This window comes from Plodia interpunctella, chromosome 14 (genome assembly GCF_027563975.2).
Source record: "Plodia interpunctella isolate USDA-ARS_2022_Savannah chromosome 14, ilPloInte3.2, whole genome shotgun sequence".
Lineage (NCBI taxonomy): Eukaryota > Metazoa > Arthropoda > Insecta > Lepidoptera > Pyralidae > Plodia > Plodia interpunctella.
In genome coordinates, this window is record NC_071307.1 from 3147970 (window position 1) to 3167551 (window position 19582).

Consider the following 19582-nt stretch of genomic DNA (forward strand, 5'->3'; position numbering starts at 1 on the left):
GTGTAAATTCCGAGAGCGATGTACTTCATACACATTGTCGCATCAGCGGCCTGTGACGACGACCTCTGACCTTGGTCTTTGTCTCACATTATCTAAAGGTCAGGGCAGACCGGCGACTGTTAGCTGCGACTGGCTGCGACTGGCTGTGGCTGGCTGCGACTGGCTGCCAGTGATATATTACATATACCTACAGTTGTAAATTGGTTCCATAAAAAGCCAAAAAGAATTGATGCTTTCACACCTTTATTAGCACTATATCTATTTATCTTTCATCTGGCTATTTTCGCTCGCCACTATTGAAAATAAATTTATTTATGCATGCAGATCTAAACGCTATAATGATTCTATACATACAATTTTTATGCCATTATATTGAAGCCTAAGCAATTTAGAGCTGTTGACAAGAGTTTCAACGCGCTGTGCTGAATGACGATATTGTCAATCCAAAGATTAATATCATAGATTTTGATAAAATTATCTATTGTAAATGTTCGCTATTGAGTTTCTCTTTCGACGATCAGTACATTCCGAAGTCATCATCAGCACGTTGGCTTCAGAAAATCCGCGCAACTGAATTGTGAACAATTCTGACCAAAGTCCGAATTGTCCACAACCACCAGGTTAGCTCAAAATCTAAGGACCATACTAATCGCTAACCTAGTTAGAGAGGCCATTAGAAGATGAATTAAAAGTAGCGAGACTGCTTTGGAACTGAATCAACTAAGGTTGGATCTGCCGGAAGCCGCTGAACCGACAAAAACTTATCGGATTGGATTTTAATTTGTTTCAGATTGGAATATCCTGGTCATCATGTGACTACTGAACATTACATGTTACATAGTATAGTCGACAGGGCATCAAATTACTCAACATTATACATTCATCATTAAACTGCAGTGCGTAAGACCCATTTCGTCGTCGTAACCTTTGTCTGCTAAGGAAGGCGCAATGGTAGGCAGAGTCAAAATAGACTATAGAACTAATTTTCACATTTGTTGCCTAAAATATATCAACATCATTTTCCTTTTTCCATCATCAGCAGTTATTGCTAAAATTTATCTGCTTCCACAATTATCTGTTTGTTATGATAATGCCAAATACCTTCTTTTTGTCGACCCTAACACAATCTATCCATCTCTTTTTAGATCTATCACTATAGAGTGTTTTTAAAAAATTGCGTCATGTTGCTGATACTTCTGTTCTCAAAATGGTCTACACTTCACTATGTGAATCCATACTTACCTATGGTATTACATCCTGGGGCGGTGCAGCAAAATCTCATCTTCTCTGTCTAGAACGTGCTCAGAGAGCATTGTTAAAAGTCTGCAAATTCAAACCTATCCTATTTCCGACCACCGATCTTTACCGGCTGTGCCAGGTGCTTACAGTCCGACAACTTTATATATTAAATACTATCCTAAAACAGCACCAGGATAAAAAACCATTCCCTTTCTCGTCCCGCTCTGCTCGTAATCCTCCGTCCCTTGTATTAGAATGTTTTAATACTTCCTTCTCCCACCGTTTCCACTGTTTCATGGGTCCATTCTTATATAATAAATTAAATCGAACGCTTCTATTACATAAGTTACTAAAATATAGTTGTAAAAGGGAAGTTACAAACTTTTTAATCGGGTTAGACTATAATGAAACCGAAAATCTAATTCAACCTCTAAAATAATTATTTACCTGTATAGTGCTTTTTTCTGATTACATATGCTCCTATATTGTTTTTCAAAATAATTATAAATATATATCATCATATTCCTATTAGATTTGTATTCTATGCATTTATATGTAGTTTAATATCTAATATATATATATATTATTATTTATCATTATTATACATATACATATTATATTAGTATCTATGATAAATATGACGATATACAATACACATATATTTTAACTTTGTATAATATAAAAATATTATAAACTTTATTGTGTTTGCTCAATTAGACAAGTGTTAACTGTCCTACTCCTTGTGGGGAGAGGCTGGTGATCTGAGATACAGGCTCTGCTTAGTTCAGACACCAGTCTCTCGCAGTCTTTATATGTAAAACAATTACTTGTACTAAATTTAAGAACACAGAAAGATTGTGGAGAATAATAAACATTTTTTGAATTTTTTTTTTTTTTAGAGTGATAGATCTAAAAAAAAATCACTCTATAGTGATAGATCTAAAAAGAGATGGATATGTATAGACATAAACCATCACTTTCAAAGCTCACTTAAAATTATTATTCCTTAAGTTTATAGATTGAGTATGTCCAGTAAATATTAATCGATATTTTTCCGCTAACCACAGGAATTCAACTTAGGTTAAGCGTGTTTTGTAGTTGTCTAGTTCTCGGCGTAACAGCTTAGGTATTCGTTTGTTTCACATTCTTGTTCGGTACTAGTGGTACCCTTTGACTCTACACGTATACCTGTAGTATTATGATGGCACAAGCATTCTGCGAAGCTACTAATCACTGATTCATGTGAACGAGACTTTGTTTTTTTTTCGAGTGCATTATGTAAAAAATTGTAAACAATCTTCAATTTATATGGCTTATTTGATACTGAATGAAGTTACTTCTTCATTCGAAATGTTTTAAAATAGAATTTGGTATATTGGATTAAATTTTTGTAATTGAGATATAACACATTTTTCATTGTACGTTGATCTTTTCTAATGATTTTTTTATTGTTTACAAGAATATACGTATGTTTTATCAACTCTTACTAATTGATAAATGTTTATGTTCTAGCGTGACTCAATTGATGCGTGAGGTTATCAGGCTATGAAATTAACTTAGCTTTATCTTTGTTACAAATGCATAAGCAAATAGCTCATGCGCAATGATTGCACTAATTCGGGTTGAGGCCACGACAATTTACAGATTTTCAAAATAACCAACCGAAAGGCCATCCCCTTAAATTGTGTTTGTACGTTCACTGCAATTTGTCGGAATCGTGTCAAGTGGTAATTTAAAAATGTTGGACTCAATAAAAGTATGATGAGTTCTGGGAAGTGGGTTACACAGAAACTTAAAAGATTCTTCTCATACAAACAGATGAGAGGACAAGTTAGTAAAACTGAATAAATGACAATGAGAATATACGAGTACCTATATAGTTTTGTATTACGTGCTGTTCACGCATCTATGAATATGCGACTCAGCTTCAGCAGTACATGTATTTTTATCGCTCCCAAGCTAACATGTTATTGTAAAAATGTAGGTACATAATAATCATATATATTGGACCAGCTGCGCCCCGAGGCATCGCTCCCGTGAGAATTTCGGGATAAAAGTACCCGTGTACTAAATTTCTTAACAATCCGTCCATTAGATTTCGCGTGAAAGAGTAATAAACATACACACATACATCCTCACAGACCTTTGCATTAATAATACTAGCAGCGCCCCGGGGCTTTGCTCTCGTAGGAATTTCGGGATAAAAAGTACCCTATGTGTTATTCAGTTTATATTCTACACGTGTACCAAATTTCATAATAAACCGTCCAGTAGATTTTGCGTGAAAGAGGAACAAACATACATACTCATAAACTTTCACATTTATCATATTAGTAGGATTAATACACCCACGTTAAATAGAAACTACTAATAAGGATTTTACTTGCTACGTTCCTTGTAAATGTAACACGGAGATATCACAAGCACCAATAAAGTTGAGATAAAGATGAGATTAGAGAAAGTAATCTCATCACTATTTAAAACGATCCGCAATCTGATCGCAGCCATTGTGGTCGACCCTAACCTACTCTTTCTTTTTACATTAATATCCTTTTTACATGCCCCACCGATTTAATGCTATAAAGATTAGTCTTCAATAATTAGTTATTAACAATGCTCAGAAATATAAAGAGACACGTAACCTACTAGGTATTGACCACATACCTAATGTAGTGTCCTGGTTATCTAAGAACATACAGCACCTACATAATAATATCTTGTGGTCTAGCTATTAAACTTTAACAAAATTTTTTGCTTGGTTTTGGTATAGTCCATAAAAGGTCAAGAGAACCTACAACTCCGCTTTTACTTGCATTTCCAGTATAATGTAGCAAATCGAACTAGTAATAAAATGTGCAGAATTTAAGATTTATACGACTCATTAAAACCCCGTTGTAGTGGTGAAAGTCAGATTGGAGATAACTTTTTAATTGCCAATTAAAAACATGACAATAATAAATAATTTGATTATACCTTAAACGTTATCATAATGGCTATGAATGCAGTAGATGTGGGTAGGAAGGTCGTGCGCATCGCTTGTTTATCGAAATTGCAATGTTCGTGGGCGAAGAGGAATGCTCGTGCGCGGGGCCCAGCACATTTGGTAAATTGGTTACTATTTTTATAGACAAAGAGATAGCTAGTGCTCTAACCAGCTACCTCTCTTTCTTATTTTCACGTTATCATAAATTGCAAACCGTTGACGTTTACGGTATGTTTTTAATGCAGACTCAAGACGTACAAGTAGCTAGTTCTACCATAATGTAAATAAATTTTTGGTAAATTATCAACAAAAGACACCAAAATAACAGTAAAATTCTAATATAACGTTTCGTACTTTAGCCCTATTTTATTGGTATCATTGTCGCTCTCATCTGTTGGTTGTTAATCATTATTGATATTCAATTAAATTGATTTGACATGTGGACCGATACGGGGCATTGCTCTTTGTAGTACTGGTTTAGAATGTACAATCTACAGTACATGAAGGAATACCGTGACCTCTATATATGGAGGTTCTAACAGCGAATCGCAATTATCTTGTGTAGACTTATGTGCAGTTGATGCTGAATCGTGATCATATAAAGTTCAAGGACTACATCAAATAAATAAAGATCGGTTACTTTCAAGTGAATTGATTTCATGTAATGATTGATATGTTCGAAATTTCTTCTTTTCTCAATTTTGTTCGTGACTTCATGGTTTTCAGAGTTTCTAGGTAAAACGTGTTCTATGTACTATTCCAAATCCTTTAGTAGCAGATATATAACACAACTCATTGTGTAGGCAGTATTCATAATATATTTTTAAAGTCACAAACCTCACAGGACTGTAGCTTTTTTTGCTTTACCAATGAATTCTTTTTTAAAATTTCTTATGAGTTTTTCTCCTCCACAAGTTGACTTTTCAATGTTTTTGTTACTCTGTACAATACTTTGTATTTAGGTAGTTAAGTACCATGTCAACGTTGTCAAGAAAATTCTTATCGTAAACAAAAGATACACAGGGAAAATCTTTAAATGATAACCTTTAGTTGATAACCTGTGAATTTAAACCTAGTTGTGTTCGAATAAAGGTCATAATTGAGTAATATGTAGAAGATTACTGGTCTGATCACAAATTTGAACCTATAGGTGTTTTTGAATAAAGGTCAATGTTGTGTAATGTGATATAGTTGCATCATGAGCCATCGCCAGACTGCACGGCGCGGCGTCCGGCACACCTGTGTGTGAGGGGGGAGCGGTCCGAACTGGTTATGTGGCCGAAGTACAAGCATGTGGAGGAACAGAGGGTAATCTTCATAAAATTCTGCGATTTTAGGCAAAGACAAACATTATTTATCTGCAAAAAACACGAGTTTACATTATTTAAAATATGGTGTTAAAAGAAAACTTATTCCTACAAATACATGTGTGTGTATATTCTACATCCTTAGTTGATTTAATTTGGAATTTATTACGTAGAATATATTTTTTTATTAGGTAATGTTTAGGTAATGTTTTTCTTAGGGTTTGTAGCATTTAAATTATTCCTATAAATGTATCTTAACCACTTGGATACAGAAATTCATCATCGTACATCATTAGGTGAGATGTTATCAGAACATTACGAGTTTTCAGTGACCTTCATCGTTTGATTACAAGATATTCTATTGTTATATATGTCCTTTATGTAATATTTTTATAGTTAATATTTTGTAACTAACATGAGATGGGAACTTTTGTGCAAAAGCATTATCAAACAAAATTAAAAGTATAACAAAACTTCGAAAATAAATATAACCAGAATAATGATTGTATAATAACAGTGAAAACTGCATCAAAATCAGAAGTTTAAAAGAAGAAAGCGCGACAGCGGCTTATTATAATACTAGTTTGTTTTATTGTAGTTATCATTAACTAACGTTAGTGATGACATTCTGAGTATATTTGTGCTATGTCCATATATGTCCGATTGCGATACAGGTGGTTTTCCACACTACATCGTTTTTCACGTAATGGTGTCCTCCTTTGCGACCGGTTTATGTGTGATAAGTGCAAGTGCAGTTCTTGGAACTGACGAAAGGGACTGATAATATTTGTTAGTATTAAAGGCTAAAGTTAAGCCTACATGTTTTACCAATTATGGGTATGCAAAAATTAATAAATGAGGAGCATGCTATTTACTAAATAACGAGTAAAAGGCTTGAAAAGTAATTTTAGGGCTTTCTTATTATGATGGTGTAAATTGACATCATAGATAATAGAAATTATTATTACCATGATAGACATCTTTGCACGGTCTTCTCGGCATCCTTTTGTTAGATCGTGCGTAGTGGAGGTGAAAAAGTTGAACAGCAGATCTTTTGCTCAGACGTTCTGAGGAAGGAACTGGGAAAATGCACTGATGATAGAGTTTTACTGACATTATCCAAAATTTTTAATGTATAAGTACTACCACAAAACCAAAGTTAAATTTAAAAATTGTATCATCACATCAATGAATCAATAAACAAATGTTTTAAGTGCACCAATAGAAAGCTTTTCAATTTCATATCATTTGCGTGTGTGTGTGGTTGACATAATGATATGTTTTATTATTTAGATATTTTCCTATAGACTGTAGTTCGGATCCAAAGCTGTGCCAAGGCCTTTTCTTCTTTCAAAAAGTATGGTGCTACCCACGCATAAACCATCAATGTCATCGCACCATCTCTTACACAGTCTTCCCCTACCCCGACACCCTTGACACCCAGAGGGTAGCCAGTCGGGCTCATCTCTTTGGCGGCATGCGCCAAATATGTCCAGCCCAATTAATCAGAACTATGTAGATGTTCATGAAGAATCCCAAAGGGCCTTGACCTTTCTGAGGTCTTGCGTGACATTAAAAAACTATTGCGGAGATGGTGAGTAACAATAGGGTCGCCTACACAACAGGATGATTCAAAAAATGGCCTTTAATTACAAGTGGTAATTGTTATGATTCACAACGTGTTGCACACAGGATGCACGTGTGTCTTTACACTTGTGTATTTATGAAAGATTATTGATATATTAAATAGATATCTAGATAGGCCATGAATCATTTAATATAGAAGTCCCTGGAGGAATTAAATGTAACGCCCAACTAACTAACTTACTACACAGACGGGTCAGGTTTATCTGCACGCGACTATACACCGTACATAAAGGTTCAGTCTGTCAGTTCTCAAATAATAGAAATCGGTTCAGGAGACATAGTACAATGTAAGCAGAAAGTTCTACGACTTTAATATAACTGCATATACTGCATAACTTAACTGATTTGGAAAATCTTTTAGGTCTCAAAACATCACTTTTATATCACAAAAGTTACAAGTTGTATCCGTAATCTCAAAAACATCATAATATTCTCAAGCGATTCAATGTTTTGTCCATCATCAATTCAATCGATCATCTGCGTCACTACATCGAGTGTATAGTCATCGATCAAATTTTGGAGTTCACGGCCAGTCCGATACAAATCGATAGGTAGCGATATATCAATCTTATTTATCTGTCGATATATAACTTGACACACGTACGAGTAACATGCAGGACATGAGTACTTTAATAATGTTAGAACTATTTTTATGACCAAATATGTTGTCGTGTGGGCACGAGCGGACTTTGGACATAGAAATCGAAATGAAAAGTATTATATTATAATATATACTACCTGCGTCACTATTTCAAGTTATACGTATTATACCCATGTAATAAATTTCATCATAATACGTCTACCTAATGATTTTTGCGTGATTAAGTAACAAACATTCTAACTTATTGATGTTATATTACATTTAAATTTCTATGGCATTGAATGACAAGAAGATTGGACAAGTTACCTAAAGGGTAAATGATAAATTAGCCTACCTTTCGATTTTGCAGCTTGATATTAGCTACAGCTGCTGCTTGGGACAGGTGGTCACATGGTCAGCATATGCTAAAAATAATACAGAACCGTTGTATAAGCAATGGGTGACAATTGTGTATTTGTGTATGTTTTATAACTGTGTTTTTACAATACCTACATACTGTGTTAATAAAATTACGGTGTGATCAACTTGGAAAAGTCGTCTATTATTTTAGTTTAATAGTAGACCTTTTTCAAGACGACCTGTCTTACTGTGTTTCTATATACAAAAACAAAACCACAACGAAAATCAAGGCTACGTAAGAGTATAAATTTATCGCAAGTGATTTCTTAAAAGCTTATTTTATGTTGTTAAGATTGAAGGATATTCGTGCCATTAGTGTAATTGAGGATGCAGAGGACCGTGCGAAGTAGAAAAGGAAACTTAGGAAAGCGGACCCGAGAAAATGCTCAGACAAGAAAAAAGTACTAATCTGTTAATGCTTATAAAAACAAAAAAGACCCTAAACATTAATGGAAAGTATGGACATGATAAGTAGCTAACTGATTGCAAAATCTTCTATAGCTGAATTAAATTACTCAAGTTAATTAAAAGATTTGAGATAAGTGCATTTAATCAGTCCAAAGCTATAGACATATTAACATTGTGCCCTACATCCAATAAGTACAAGCTTTGAGCTTTGCAAACTGATTGGGAAATGGTCCGAACCAAAATGGACTATTTAAAACCTTTCTACTATTCTCTTTCTTGAAGGAAGCAATTCTTCACACATTTGCTGACAAATCTCGAACTAAAGTGCAGGTTTAATCAATATATTTTCCCTTGCCAGAACCAAATCATCTTACCGTGGATGAAATAGATGAATAAATTCATTATAAGTAGGATTTGAAACTTTCTAGAACGTATGTACCGCAATCGATACTGCTTCAAATGAAACGGTAAGTCAAAAAAGAGATAGCAGATGAAAAAAATTCTGACTGAAAAGTATCGAAAGGGCTTCATGATGTAAAATAGACTCTCACTTAATTCCAACCTAGCATGTGTACCAAATATACGATAGGTTGGAATGAAGTGGGCTGATATTGGCCGTTTTGAAAAGCCCAGTTACGGTCAGACCTTGCCCATCTTTGCGGAGCTGACCTCGGCAAGCGGTCATGTGGTGACCGCTTTGCTTGCATAACCAGATTGAGTTGGAAGCATTCATGTCACTATTCACTTGTAAGGATATGTTATTTACTGATCTTATTTAAACTAACTATATTATATTATGTTGTATGCGCTAACAAGTCGGCAGAAGACACGCCAACAGTGTTTTGTAAATTGTATTGTATAGTAAGATAGCTAGATGGGAGTTAATCTGCTTATAAATGAAGTCTATTGTTAAAATATTCATATGTTGCTGTATTATTTAGATTTACAAACTGAAATTGTTGTCAATAACAAGGCAGCTTTTTGCATTTTTTATCTTAATGTTTTGTATAATTCTAGGTATAACTAATTAGTGCAATGAAGAATCGTAGATGTGATTTTTTATAAAATGCATAAAAAACATCTAATTCTACAACTATAGCTTCTTTTTCTGGTTTATTTGTATACGTCTCTCTAATTTTTAGACTAGATTTATCACATGACTATCTATTATCACTTTTTCAGAATCTTTAGCCTTTCGTGACTACTCGTTTATTCGTTTAGTGTGAAATAGTAGTACACTCAAGCATATTATATGAAAGTTAAATAATACATCACGAAAATATATATTTTTTAAAATTTCCTAGGCACGATTTGGGTGACATTCTGCAAAACAAGAGAAGAACGGCAAATTCCAGTTGAGTGACTGTGATTGCATTCATTTCTTCTTTCATTACATTTTACGCCGTAAACTGCTATTTATAAGGAAATTATATGGAATACGGTAGAAAAATAACAATCAATGCTTTCAAAATGGAAGTATTCAAAACAAGTAATTTATATATTAGAGATAAAAGTACTTATAATAATGAGAGTTGTTGTAAAACCTGTTCTCATATCACAGACATAAAACCCTGAAAATAGAATACATTTTTTGAGTAGTCGCGTGAATAAAAATATGTATTTTCCTTAACATTTGTAAAGTTCATCTCTAACTTAATACTCGGGTCAAGGGTTAGCAACTAATGTGGCAATCATACGTGGTTTTGTTGTTTTCTGACCCGTAAGCTATCTCAATGTCTTTGCACGTTTGTTTTTGCCATGAACCAGACACAGACGCTTGGACTGAACTGTCGTCGGATAAATCCTTATATTTATAGTTATGTAAGCCTTTGCAGACAAAACTCAACTCAACTTCAAAAGGAAATCGCAATCTGGAAGACCCCCACGAAGAAGGAGACATCTTGTATGCTCCACGAGTAAGCACAATACAAACTAAATCACCACAGCTCAAGATAGTAATAAATGCGAGAAGAGAGGAGGCAAAGACCCTTGTCCATCAGTGTGGTCTTAATGGCTGATAAATAAATAAACGAAAACCTGACTTAAATTGAACTAATCATTTTGAATCAATCATGAATATTCGCGTAGAAAGAAACTTTGATTCCGTTCCATTATGAGTAAAAGTTTATTTTAACTACATAACAAATGAAAATAGAAATCTTATATAATAAAATGAAATTAATGTTTAGTCTGTCTCCACTGTCTGAAGTGTTATGAACAAGGAAAGTTACAAGACAAACATAAAAATAACAATGAACGATTTCGCCATTTGGTTCAGATACTGAAATTTTCATTTCCTCTTTCCTCAACTTCCTACCGAAAAATCGAAGGCTAGTTAATGATAATACAACAAAGACATTTGCAAATAAACAACATTATGTTATGTGCTCTTATCATATACTTGGTCTGAATACAAGTTATGTACAATACAGAAGTTACTTGCGTATAATCTTGTATACTACCAATCTTGTATTTACCAAGAAAAAATAATGTATGTGAAATAAAAAAAATTAAATGTTTGCATGTACAATACGTTACAACAGATAAAATATTCCAGTAAGTTATTATGTTACAAATACTATTATTAGATAAATATACTAATAATAGTATTTGTAACTATTGTTATAAATGCGAAAGTAAGTTTGTTTGTCATTTCACGATTCTTCTTGAATTTTTTTTAAAGTATAGTACCTTTCAACACGGAAAAATTCACGCGAGCGAAGCCGCGGGCGAAGTTGGTACATATATATTTAGGTGGTATAAATTATGATTCCATAGAACTTTTTTTTGTGATACTATTTTAATCTTTAGTTTTTTTGTCATAAAAAACTATTAGACACTCCAGATTGCCACGAAATTTTTATTTAATACTTAGGTACATTAAATAAAGTGTCGCATCCGCGTTTCTTTAATTTGTGATCCAAGGTTGCCGAGTTGCGTAAATGTGAATGAAGAAACAGTGATCGGTACAGTGAACGTAAATTATAGGGATCCGAGGTTCAATTGATATGTTAAACGATTGCCTTTCCAAAAAGGTGGATGTCGAAAACATCCATTATCACTATTTTTATTTGTTTAAAATGTGTTAGTTGTAGGTAGGTATTAGGTAAACTTAAGCCCATTATAAAAAAAATTATAATTGAATCATCATTGAGTTTATAAATCGTATGATGAATAACCATATCTATTACATTTACCGACTTAAAAAGGTTAAGCGGTCTTTCGTGGGTCAAAGTGTGAAATTGTTTTCAATAAACTCCCTGTAGGGCTATTAACTTGCCAATGCCAAAATTTAAATCATATATTTAAAATGCTTATTACACAATTAGCGACTATTTAAATGATAAAAAACTTGGACCCTTCCTAAAACTTCTATCTCTCACACTTGATCTTACCTTTTTATAATTATTTATATATTTTCTTGACATGTTTATTGCATATATTTTAACATTTACTTGTAAAATATGTGATTTGTGATCTCCAAGTGTGAAAATCTTTTATGTTAGATTATGGAGATCGAGTATGTCATGCACACTCAAATGGTCAAACCAGTGGCGGTGTCGTGGATCGGGTCGGGAGGTTCCCTCTATTGTGGTTGAGCTTCGCGATGGCTGACTCACGCGTCAACTCGTGAACGGGTGCTGCCGGGGAGAACTGGTCATGGCTCGATCTTTTATGAAAGTTTTTTGTTTGTTTGGTTAATTATACGTATATAATATATATTCCTTTCATCAGCACTTGATCACAATCATAATATGTTTCAGTATACCTTTTGACCATGTACTACTTTATTGTGTATATTTAAAAAATGGTAAGCCCTTCTGGCATAATAGGGACCATCAATATAATGTTTGAATGAGTTTCTTTCGGCATTTCTTCTGAGCAGTGGTCGTTCCGAAATGCTAGTAGTTTGTAGCTTTGGTAAACATCATTTAATTTAGAATATGACGTGAAAAAGTGCCTGTGAAGGCCTAATTTCTGAATAAATTATTTGATTTTTATTTTCATTTTTTGATTTTAATTATTTGCTAATATACCGAATATACCCTGAAAATAAAAGTGGTGAATTTGCAAGTAAGTTGAGTTATATTTTCTCTCTCTCTCTCTATCATATGAGCATTTGCTGAGTTACCTCCGTCGCCATAAAAAAGTAAAATAAAAATAAAATGCGTTTATTGAACAAAAAATGTACACAGTTAGTATAGACATCGGCCATCATGGATTTGTTTTTCACTTTTTCTCCTTAACTTCGCACGGTCACACTTCAGCATCCTGTCAGATCATTGGCACGCATATCTGTTTGTATTGTTGACCATACATTCTCTAGACTGTTAGACTAAAGGTCCCACACCGTCTGATAATGAAGACATGACATATTGAGGCTCCGAGATAAAGTGCTGATAATGCGTGTCCATTGTTTTGCCGATTGCATGAGATGGGTGTGCTCCCTCTGATTGATTCGTTTGACCTCGTGCGTCCAGTCAAAGTACCTAGTGGTAGTCGAATCGCGACGTGTTTTCAGCGATTGTATTAATTAACATCTATAATTGCTTACATCCAGATTTTAATGTACACATTTTTGTAGTTTAAAGTGTCTTTTATATTCTGGCACTTTTTTACTTTAGATAATTGTGAAAAATAAGACTTTTTAAGTGTCTTTAGCGCATTAAAATTCTGAAGAAAAATATTTTAAAAAAGTATAGGCATAACAAAAACATATATATTATATTCACGAAAAACATTATTGTTACGATAGTCCACCACAATGATGGACAAATAATGTATTTTACTAATCACATTAGATATCAAGTTTATCTTCTAAGTAATAGATTAGATACGTGGTGTTGTAATTACATTATGAGAAAGTGTTGGGATTTAATAGCCTTCTTGTATGTGAAATGATTCATTAGTGTTTTCTACTCGTATATATACTTTGTTATACCTCTAACACTAAGGTTGCGTTGCACCAGTCAATTATGACGTTGATTTTGACCTGCGCGCCGGACGTTAATTTGCTTTATTTGCGCAGGTTTAAGTTGACGTCAAAGTCAACAGTACGCCAATGTGTCAAAGTTAACGTCAAAATTGACTGGTGCAACCCAGCCCTAGTAGTCCTATTCATGGAATTAGTAGGTACTCCGTCACTTATTAAATCCATGGTCCTATTATAATACTACAGACAGTATATTAGACATGACATATTATATATACAATGAGCTTGCGGTTATTTAGTCTAATGAAAAATGTTATTTAATATAAATAACATTTATTTATTGCTCATATGAGTGATAGATAAGACCTTTTGGAGCATGTCCAAACACACGTAGACCATTGAGTAATCAATTTGGCAAAAGTGTAATATGAAAAATGTATGGTTTGATTCATCAACACAAAACCGAACGATTAATTAGCCACGTTTTAGCTATATTTTTTTCCCTTAGGTAATATAATTTATATTTCACACAATTTTTTTTTACAATGTTAGTTTTGATATTTTTCTCGTTGTCGTTCACTCTTGTCAGGTTGTGTTTGTATTTTCTTTTATTTATGTGTTTATAGATATTTTCGGCCTACCACGGAACGCTAACTTACTAACGTCTAACGTGCACAAAAAGAGAGAACTTACGGACGCAATCACGTGCTACTCGTATGTGTTTTATTTCAGCTCTTGCGATTTATTTATTTATTAAGCTCTCCATTTATTCCTATGGTTTTTCTTGAACATACAATTACTGTGCAAGTGCTGCTCGATGTTGATATACCTAAAGCATATTTAGTTTTTTTATAATTTAGAATAAGTAATAATCCTGTACAGTCGACCGCACACCAGCTTGAGAGACTTGGCCGCCCTGAGCCAATCAATATCCTATCGTAGATGTGGTATTCGTTGACTAAGGGATATATAGCCTTGGCAGCTGATAGGTAACAATAGAATTCTTATAGAGTATTGATGTTGTCGGGCTTCTTAAAATCACAATTAAGACTTCGAATTTCTAAGGTTTGTTTTTTACGTTGACCCAGAACGTCGCGGACTCCCAGCCCCGAATGAAAGAGAGAGACAGAGATCTACTGTTGACTGTACTACACAAGTATAACTGAGTTATCTATTAAATTTACCTGTCGTCACTCAAAACACAGAAAGAAAGTGAAACAGCAGGATGTTTGCTGTAGATAGAGTGAATTGGTCCACAAATCGAGGGCACACTTCCGGTATAATGTAGCTTCCAATAACATCAATAGTATTGGCCGTAGATTCCAAATTATCAACTATTAATTTAACCAAAACAGTGCTTCACTCGCGCGAATATGTCAACTTATTACAATAAATTCAAATAATAACAAAAAAGGCAAAAAATACAAAAAACGCTTCTCACATCCATAGATCAAATCTAGGCAATTAACTTTTATAGAACCAGTCAAATTAGATAATAAAATAACATAAAAAAACCTAATAATATTCAGTATTTACGATGACACGACAATAACCCTACTGAACCCGGTTACGTAATAAAGTGTCGGCTATTATTTCCTGCATACCGATATTACAGACACAAAAGGTATTTTATGGGGACGAAGACGGAATATTAATTTAATCACATTCATAATAGCTAATATCACAGAGTATTAACGACATAGAAGAATACTTTAAAATTAAATAAAAATTCACGCATCACCTATAAGTTTAGTTCTTTATGATCCCAAGTACCCAATCATTACTCAGCTTTATCTAGAGCTCATCTGAATAAATGTGCTTAGCAATGGTCGTTCCGAAGTGCTAGTAGTTTGTAGCTTTGGTAAATATTATTGAATTTAGAATATGCCTGTGAAGGCCTAATTTCTGAATAAATTATTTTATTTTGAAGTGTTCAAATGAATTCATGAAGTGAAATTTAATAATTAGATACTTTGTAAAAAGAGCTAACTTCCATTTTATATCGGCGGGTTTAATAAAGCAATTTATTGATTCTTCTAGGTATTTTATATCCATGTGAGATAGCCATAATAAAGTGCTCGATAAACAATCTGAGATGTACGATGGCGAATACGTCGCCATACGTACTGTGTCAACAAGATAATGGTATGCAGAGGGTGACGCTGGGTTATAGTCCAAGAGACTGTGGTGTTCGAAACAGAATATAGTTTGTTTCGCTATGGCAAATATCTGGAATATTAGTGTCATATTAGTGTCTGAATATTAGTGTCGTAATATTAGTGTCACATATACTTAGATAAATATTTCTATTAAATACCGAATAATTTTCAGAAATAAAAAATAAAAACCTCGAAATACGAAATGATATTTAATGGGTAAAGTTAAAGGGCTAAAATCATTGAAAGCACTCGCGCATAAAGTGATACCAGTATACCGTTATCTCTTTAAATCCATGAATGGATTTCTGATAAGAAAAAAAAATTACAACAAATGCCCTAAACAATCAGTTTAATAAAGCAAAATATTTTGAACTTCACTCTGGAAGAGATGGACTAATAGGAATAACATAAATACATCTACTTATTAAAATAATCGCAAATTTACAAAATTAACTTTTTTGGTTGATTTTTCAGACTCGAAAGCGGTGTTATATAGATTCCATTTTTATTGTCGCTTCTCAAAACACTAAATGGAATTATTTGTACACAGGCCCCTGGACAAATTGAATCAAGGTACTACATTCCTGAGCGTAGTCAATATATGAATTAACCATAGCATTACGTAACAGAGACTATAGATAATAATAATACTATACTAGGATTGGCTACCGACCCTCTTCGTCTATATAAAGCTCTACGAATTGATACTACCTCATTTGTGAATAGTTAAAGAATTACTAATCTTTTCTTATTTTTCACAGTATAAATTATGTGCTTAATTGTTATTTGCACAGCTGAGCCTCGTGATATGCCCGTCCTAACCTTTTCACGATCATTCTCCACTTGTGGCCAACTTTAGCCTGATCTAAGGCTTCGGAGACTTTGGTGTTCAGGAGATCCACACGTACAGATAAATAGAATTTTAAAAATCATTAAATAAAACAATCTTGATGTTTTTAAAAGGAGAATGATTAGGCGATATTTCAGTCTCAATTTAAATAATTTTGTGAATAGCCCCGTCATCCGTCCTTTTGCAGTGCTTTGCGGCAGTGAGCAACGGTGAATCGAACCCAAAATGGATGAATAAAACCACGGACTCTGTTAGTTTCAAGTATACTTATATACAGTTTTAAAAGGGAGGCTTAACTTTGGTACAGTCCACTGCACCAAATGGACTCTATAAACCCAGTAATAGAGACGAATTTTCAATTTTGGGCAGGCTTGGAAAATGTTATTTCACTGTGCTGCTTTGTGCAATGTAATTCTACACTAAGGTCTTGAACCAATTCAGCCACCCTTGGTTGACTGGCGCGAAAATCTCATTGTAATCTGCGGTTTTTTGATCCAGTTTCTCGCCCAATTTACTAAATTATACCAGTTATAAAATAATAAAATTAAAATGCTTACGAACACAAATTTTAATATTCATTAACCGTAATAATAACAGAATTTGTTTATTGAAAAGTATATAATTTAATATGTTTTGCTAATGACTACTGGTAATTTTAATTACTTTCACAAATATTTGTCGAAAAATAGATCAAAAACACATTTTGTAAAAGTACAGTTTAGTTTCGCCTGTTCCAGTGTTTGTCAGTCTGTAATCAAATCTTGCAAGTTAGATTTCTCCTACTTCCAGTTGTCCTAAAAAGTTGAAAACCACGTCGCTTCAGTTTCCATGACAATGCATTATTATGATAAGCATGGCCTGATGGTGCACCCAGGATGTTAAGGACTATACATAAGGACTATAGACATTGGGTACTCCCAATGAGGGATCTCCTTAACGGTTTACAGCACGAACATGGGTTTGATATTTTTGTAAAAAACATTTTTATTAGATAAGTACTAGATGTCATGATGGTAGCCTGTTCGATCAGGTCAGGTCAGGTTCAGGTCGTTAGCCGTATATTCCAAATTTCATCAAAACCAGTCCAGAAGTATAGACCTGAAAGAGTGCTAGACAGTCTAACTTTCGCGTTTATAATATTAGTATGAATTATACTACTCTCGCTTTCATACAACCTTTGGGCCGAAGCCTTGGCTTTTGTTGCGCTATCTGTCCTTTCACAATTGCAGACATTGTGTGCAGTTAATCGCATTATGTGAATGGAGTCCAATGTAAGAGCGAGGTAATTATAACTGACCTACTGATAACCCTGCAACTTACTAATTCATACATATTTATTTATTTATTTGTAATTATCATATTTATCATATTCTATTTGTTTGCTATGTTATGAATCAATGAATGATAAATGATTTTTTGTTATCTATAAGTAACAAGGACTCATTTTGTTAGTAGAGCTTATGAACTATGTTAGTAGGTACACAATGTACTTAATTAAAATTAAGCAGTAGTATGGCCATTCCTGCACCACTCCCCCCGAAATGGCGCATATGTGTTTAGCCAATAATCTTCAAAACAAATAAAAAATAAAAAAAATAAAATAAAATACAATTTATGGGTCCTCAGACGGAAGAAACTCATTTTATTGTTCATATACTTAATTATTAGGAGTAAAATTAAAACAACATCTATAATATATATAATACACAGTCTGCTATAGAGCAGACTTTTATAAATGCTGTTTTAATTATAATGTGTGTCTTTAGAGACACTTTTTTACTTTTATTAACAACAATTTTAATAAACTTTATTAACTCACCTCCCTAGATGTTTCAGTTTGTGATGACACAAAGTCCCATGGATGCTATTTATGCAATATTTTCATGCCAAAAAAATAAGGTGATGCTATGATATACACAGTAGCGTATAGATTATAATTAATTACTAATGTATATTAAAACGTTCCTAATTGAACATTCAATTACACATCACAAACATGGTGATCATGAACAATTAAAATTAATTATATTTAATTACAAAGTTGCAACGTCGTGACCTTTTTTGACTTGGATATATGGTCCTTATTTATTATTTTAGGTGATGCTCAGTAAATCGCTTCTCACGCTTGACCTCGTGGTCTGGAGTCTATAACTCATGGAAGTGTTCATGTTGTATTTCATGGCTTGTGTAGTCACGAGTATTTTTTTTATTGGGAACATAATGGATAACAAACTTAACAGTTTAACTTAACAGCGCTCTTTAATCTGCAAAAAACTTGTGCCATGGGTCTGACGAACCCAAAAATACCGATTCAGAACCGCAGCCAAATAACTTTATGAATAAACATAAAGAAATTGAAAATTCTTTATTCAATTTATGATATATTTTACTCGTTTAGTGACTTCAAAAATTTACATAAAACTAAATCTACTGCCTACTTCCAAAGCGCAGGTGAAGAAGAAACGACGCAATAAACTTCACCCACAGCCTTTTCTACAAAGGCGTCAATTAACAAATGTGGGTCTTTAGTATATACAAATTTTGTATAAATGTTAATATTATGCCTGCGCTGGGAATCGAACTCGAGACCTCAGTACGGGTGTCGGGTGTAATGAATACACACTACGGAGGAGAATGCAGGTACTTGAAGACGAATAAACCTGGTTACTACAAACTTCAATCCATAGATACATATTTTGATTATGCACGACGCATAATCCGGACATTTCCATGTATATAGGCTTTTGAAACTGTACCTTAATGGGTTTTATAGATCTCGCTTATGACTTATGAAAATTGTTCTCCATTCTCATTAGTTCAATTAACAGAACGGGACCGAGGATTATATTCATCAATATAAATAGCATTTACAACGGATAATGTGCGATGTGTAATAAAATATATCAACGAATATTACAGTTTATTCTATCGATAGATATCAGTCTAATCTTTTAATTCTTTGTCCTAAAGTTGTATCTTTGGTTGTATCTTAGTTGGTTTTACGCCGGGCATTTTTGACATAAATTGGGTGTAATGTCTGTCATTGGCTGTTTCAT

The 19582-nt window shown here is 33.5% G+C and overlaps 1 long non-coding RNA gene across 1 annotated transcript; it reads left to right on the forward strand.

Annotated features, from left to right (window-relative positions):
* The first annotated feature begins 518 nt into the window (after positions 1–518).
* On the forward strand, positions 519–2123 carry LOC135309846 (uncharacterized). Its single transcript, XR_010370073.1, has 2 exons — positions 519–620; positions 791–2123. It is a non-coding gene; the product is annotated as an uncharacterized LOC135309846 (long non-coding RNA).
* Positions 2124–19582: the final 17459 nt, after the last annotated feature.